Source organism: Paroedura picta, chromosome 9 (genome assembly GCF_049243985.1).
Source record: "Paroedura picta isolate Pp20150507F chromosome 9, Ppicta_v3.0, whole genome shotgun sequence".
Classification (NCBI taxonomy): Eukaryota; Metazoa; Chordata; class Lepidosauria; order Squamata; family Gekkonidae; genus Paroedura; species Paroedura picta.
Genome location: NC_135377.1, coordinates 47,278,003 through 47,284,229, shown reverse-complemented (window position 1 = coordinate 47,284,229; position 6,227 = coordinate 47,278,003). Strand labels below are relative to the sequence as shown.

Here is a 6,227-nt window from a genome sequence, read left to right as displayed (position 1 = left end):
TCGGCCCAGCTCCCGAGGTCGCCGCCTCCGCAAAAGGTTGGGCCGCTCGGCCTGGCCCGCTCTCCCCCTCTCCTGCGGCGCAGCTGGTACGGTCCCGAAGTGCGCTCACCGCATTCCGAAGAACTGGGTGGGGCCAGAAGGGCGGGTTGGGGAGCGCGAGCAGGAGAGAGGAGAGGCTGATGCCCTTGTAAGGAATTGAAGAGTCTTTCCTGTTTGTCACTAACGGTCGGCGATCGCCGCGCTAGTGACGTTGCGGGTCGCGCAGGTCAAGTGACGTGGCTGAAATGGAACGCCGGCGCCGGGCGGGGATCGAATTCAAGGGAGCTTAAAGAGCCACGGCCCCGTCGACAGAGGTGGAGTCTCTGCGTACCTTAAAGGGGGGAGGAGGACATGGACTGTCCGAAGTGGAGGCCAAAGACACTAGGACCTGGGAGGCATCCTGGGCGGCTGTGCTAGGAAACCCTAGCCCTGCAAACACGTTAACAGTGCATGCACATACAAAGCCTGAACATTGTATCCTTTTTTTCTTTGTATACGAGTTGAATAATTCTTAATGCATGCGATTGAAACTATGCACTTATACAAATACATACATGGTTTGTGGAGTAGTAGCACGTTGGCTCAGAAAACTGCAGATAGATTCAAGTGGGGGTTTGAAGCAGCATAACAAGGTTTGAGTCCAGTAGCACTTTTCATCCTTCGTTCTACTTCCAAGTAGCTTGAGGAGGACAAGAATTAAACACACCCACCCTGTCTAAATTATTGGTCTGAAGTAGCACATTAAAAGCAGATTCCTATAGCACCTTTACGACCAACAAAGATTTATTCAAGGCATGAGCTTTTGAGTGCAAGCACTCTTCCTCAGACTAAGCTCATGCCTTGAATAAATCTTTGTTGGTCTTAAAGATACTACTGGACTCCGATTTTATTGATCCACCCTGCCTGTAACCTTAAATACCACAAGCCATTCTACTTTTCACATTCTGCATATGTAGATATCATTTGGTACATTCTTCCGGAAAATAATGTGCCGGATGATATCCTTTCTCTGCTCTTGCCTTTTAGTGCCATCGCATGCCATCTCCCTCTTCCTTGGCAATTACCAGGGAGAGCAGGAGCTGATCTGGGGTGCTGTTTCCATTTCCCAGCTGTGAGCAACATTTCTGCTGTTCTGTAATCAGAAGCCATCTTTGAGGACCAGCAGAATTATGACATACACTTTGAACCAGACAGGTTCTTGAGTTGAAAGAAAAGAACAGCCATCACTGGGAAGATCGTTTGGTTTTAAGTATGCCTGACATAAATCCTTTAGATGGGAATCTCTCTCCAAGGAACTGGAGTCAATACAGTTGTATCACAGGGCCACACAAACCTTTGCGGACATTTAGAATCTTGATAGGGTGGGGGAGCTAGGTGTCAATAGCTATTCTGCCTTCAGCAGTGGAGAAGGAACAATGATCAGACTTTCCCCTGAATCAATCACTGATTTATTTAAACATTTATTATCCCACTTTTCTTCCCCAGTGGGGTTTACCCAGTCCACTTACAACATAATTCTCCCTTGTTCTCCTCACAGCAACTTCACTATGAATTAGGTGAGGCTGAAAAAGAGTAATTGGCCCAAGTAACCTAGAGAGCATCCGTGACAGAATGGGGATTTGAACCTGGGTCTTCCAGATCCTAGTCTGACTATTGCATCACCATTCCTCCCATGCCAATTCAGTAGCAGATAAAAACGTGCAAGTGAGTGGGGTAGTGCTGCTTCCACCTGTTGGAATATGCATGATCTGTAGTGTGACTGAATTAACAGTATAAGAATTCCAGGGGGGGGGGGATCAGAGGAGATGTGTATTTTGCATACTTCGCTTAGGAACTTTCTCACATTTCTCAAATAATGGTTTCCAGTGTCTTGATAGGGTCTTTGTAGACTTCCTGCTCCTTTGAGCCCACTTCCTCCCTGCTTGCCTCCACAACAGATTGAAAGAAGACAACAGAACAGTTAGACAGGACTCTCTCCTCTCTTTATATACAAAGTTGTTTCTCTTCAAAATAAAACTAGTTTATGCTTTTAAGCAGTATGGTGCTTTGCCCTTCTTTGCATATTTAAACTCTGCCAACACTGCCGTACTATTTCCCCCACAGACAGCTGGCATGGTGTCATGTAGTCTCACAGAGAGGTGATGGCTGCCAAAAACTGCTTCCACTCGATCAGGCCTCTACATGGCAACAAGAATGAATTATTGACCACAACGTCATTGGCTTAGCTACCTACTTGCCATCTCACATGATATAAGCTATCTGACAACTGTGTCCTTCTGCCCTTTCCTGAGGACAAACAGATCAGTAGCCATGTGAAATAAATAGGCAGAAACTGGACATAAACAGTGAATAGATACAAAAACCCATGGGAGAACAGTTTTCCAGGGCATTCTGAAAAATGTGAAACTAAGCACTTTTCCAGCAAAAGCAGGAGTCCAATGGGAAATTGCTAGATGAGAATTTAGCAGTAAATTTCATAGTACTGACCAGGGGCTCACCATATTTGTCTGTTATCTCAGGCTCTATTACTGTAACATTGCTTAATATAACAGAGTAATGCTAAGGGCTGGTGGGGGGCAATCAAAACAGGACCCCGACTGATGCCTCCACTGGCATAATTTTATATATTTATTTAGATGTATGCACTGCCTTCTTGAAGGTACGCCAGCGTAAGGACAGTTTATGCTGGTGCAGAGAACTAGTGGTGCTGTGCCACTGAGTCCCACTGGCACCAGAATGCCATAGCTGCACATCAGCAGAGCAACAGCACAAATTCGGGGTCGCTGTACCACTTAGATGTGGAGCACTGGCAGCAAGTGCACCCCAAGCATGGGAGGTAAGGGCAGGAATGGGCACCATCCCACCTGTGGCTGGGCTGGCCCTGTAGAAAAAGGGAACACCATTCACAAAGGTAGCAGGCAGCCAGAGCTACGGTCATCCATGTGGCCAGTGTTTTTTCTTCTTCCCTCACTGTGTGTGGCTTGTTGTCCAGAGCCTGCGGCCACCTCCTGGTGAGTGATGGCCATGGTGGGAGCAGTGCAGTGCAAGAAGATTGGCATCATTCCCTGGTGGGACAGCCTGCCTTCACATTCCCTGTGTGTGGATGACATGGCTGTTGTAACAGCGTGACTGCCATTGCCAGTCAAATTCGACCAAGGCCAAGAAGGCACTCCTATGCAGGTTGGTGGAGTATGCAAGCATTGCCCTGGCCTCTTGACAGGAGAAACTTCACTGCCTCCTGCCACTGTGCCTTCTGGTGCATGGCTGGGAAATTGATGTCTGCCCTGTTGTGAGCTAACTGTGCACCCTGACCGTGGGGAGGCACATGGAAATGGCAGCCTCTGTGGTCCTGTGGTTGCTGAACATCATGGGATCCCCAGCCCTGGTGCCAGACGTGACACATCTTAAGGTGGCAGTAGTCCTGCCAGTGGTGGGACAGCTGTCCCTGGGCCAGGGGGAGGTAGGGAATTTTGGCTGCTTGTCAGGTTGCCAGGCATGGGTTTGCATCTGGCGCAGCCCATCCAACCCACCCTTTCCTCCATGTCGTCAGCCATTGAGTGATGGCAGCTGGAGACCTGCCACAAGAGGTGGGAAGCCTTTTCCAGTGGGCAGTAATGGATGGACGCGCTGACAGCATCTGGAACAGCAGCTGCTGGCCACCTTGATGGGGCTTCTTGCTGAAGTGATGGATATGGATGAGGAACAGAGGCATAAGAGGCTGCTGGAGGACCTGTCTGAGCCCCCGTGCCCCCTGCCCCTCCTCCTGCTGTGGCTCCTGTGGTGTGGGTCCCCTGCAGGATGCCACGGCTGGTGGTGAGCGAGGGCACCCTCACATCCACAAGCATGTTCGTTACCAGCTTCTGGGGCCCTGTACGCTCTGTATGTGGATTGCCACTATGAGGAGCCCATAGGACTGACCACTGACACTCCTCTACTCACTGACAGGTGTCTTGGGCTTGTGACAAAATTTGGTCTCTTTAATGGGTGTGTGTGGCTGAGCACTGCTCCTGTAATTCACCCCCCTCCGCCCACTGCCAGTGATGGACCCTTGGCTCAGCTTCCTTGACTCATGGCTCCCATTGGTCCTGCTTGCCCTGTTTGGCATGCAGCTCACCAATGCCAGAATGAAATGCCACGGACACTACTGCAGCAGCTCCCAGCAACACTGTTGGAGCCCCTTTTTCCCATTTGGCCACAGAATAATTGTCCCCTTAGGGAAGAGACTAGCAGCACTGCAGCTGTATTTCAGTCAGCTCCTTCAGCACAGATGCAACACAAGATTGCTCTGCCCAAGTTTTCAATCACATCTGTATACTTATGAGTATACTTTATATTAGTGTCTCAAATCAAGCCCTTTGCACCACTGTTCACACTTTTTTGCTTTCCTCTTTCTCTAAATAAACATATCATTGGTTGAGAATTTGTTTTGAGCATCTGACAAATTTGTCTGAAACCGACAATAGTTTATGCTACCATAACTGAGTTAATTTTCAGGATGCCCCATTGTTTAGGTGCCCCACTGTCTACATGAGAACTGGCAACACTTGGGCTGGGGTCTTTGGCATACAAAACAGTTGAGCCAGGGGAGAAGCAAATTTAAAATGCTTCAACAACCACATGGAAACTTTACCAAGCAGAAGCTGTTTTTAGCATCAGCCACAGTGCTGTGAAATGTTGTGGTTTGTTGTCCCAGCCCTCTGAATGGATCTGTCACCTAATAGGAGTCAAGGCCTTTGACAAAAGAAGAAGAAAGCATCTTGTGGCAACACAAACACAAATACATTTATTGTGGAATAAGCTTTAGGGTTGCCAAGAGCCTGGGAAAAGGGTGTCCTGTCCTTTTAATGGGGGCTTAATTGGAATGTGACTTCTCAGGTGATGTTACTTATCTCCATGTCATGAAAAGCTTCACCTGCTCATTTCCACCTAATAATTCTCTATTAAAGGGACAGGGCAACCTAAAGCTGTTGACATTGAGTTAAATGGGGGGGGGGTCATTTGCTTGGGAAGGTTTTTTCCATAGTATCCCCGATTCTTCCTGTTTCTTGGTTAAGGGGAAAATGCTGTTGAAACAAATCATAAAGATGATATGACATGTTCAGGAGAGGCAATGTACGAGTTCTCTAAATGTGTAAAGATGCTGAGAATGGACTGGAAGTGAACCACCTTCAAGGGATCTTCCTGGAATCTGATGCAAGGGAGCAAATTGTCTGTCTCATAGGAATGTCTGTTTGGTTCCCTTTATTTTGTCCTGATCTGGATAGCCCAGGCTTGCCCAATTTTGTCAGTTCTCAGAAACTAAGCAGGGTCAACCCTGGTTAATATTTGGGTGGGAAACCATCGAGGAATGAAACAGTCAGTATGCAGATACAGTTAATGGCAAAGCAGCTCTAAAGTCTCTTGCCGTGAAAGCCCTACAGGGTTGCCAAAAATCAGATTTGACAACAAAAAAAAGGGTGGAGTGGGGGAGTTACACTTGCCTATTTTATAAATAAAGCACAAGCCTCCAGTTTCCAGGAAGCCCTTCCTGTGGAATTTCTTATTACACACAGAAGTGGTTGAGTATATAACAGCTGAGAAGAGGTTTGAATACATAAACAGAAAGTGATGGTATTGTATCAAAGAATGACTCTGAAACAAGATTTTCAGAGGATAACCACGCTGGTCTGCAGTAAAAGAGCTGGATTCAAGTATGGTAGCACTTTAGATATCAATAAGATTTTCAGGCAATAAGCTTGTAAGCATCAGGTTCCCTTTATCAGATTTCAGAATAAGATGATTATTCTAAGCAGAATTTGAATGTTGAATTCTATTGTGTATGGCCATAGGCTGTCACAATCTAAAACATTAACAGTATAAATAAATACAAAATATATACAATATAAAATATAAGTTTAGATTAAAAGAAGGTATCAGAGAAATTCTTATAAATTCTTGTAATAAAACAATCCACTAAAGCCACAGCTGTATCTCTGCTTAGGATGGCCCAGTAAGTCATCCAGGCTGCCATAAATCTTCTAACGAGCCCAATTTGTTTAAGGAGAACATTTGTCAAAGTAAATGTAGGGTCAGGATATATTAAAATGTTGATATTTTATACTGCTTTTTGCCAGCAGGTGGCATATAAGGGATTGTTCATATTCACACAGTATTCCAGTAACTCCCAATGTATACCGTTTAGGATTATC

The 6,227-nt window shown here is 46.4% G+C and overlaps 1 protein-coding gene across 1 annotated transcript in view; it reads left to right on the top strand.

Moving 5' to 3' along the window:
- The first annotated feature begins 317 nt into the window (after positions 1–317).
- MYOM1 (myomesin 1) overlaps positions 318–6,227 on the top strand; it is a 93,565-nt gene continuing 87,655 nt past the window's right edge. The window contains exon 1 of the mRNA XM_077352667.1: positions 318–513. The gene's annotated coding sequence lies outside the window, so the exon portion shown is untranslated. The remainder of the gene's footprint in view (positions 514–6,227) is intronic.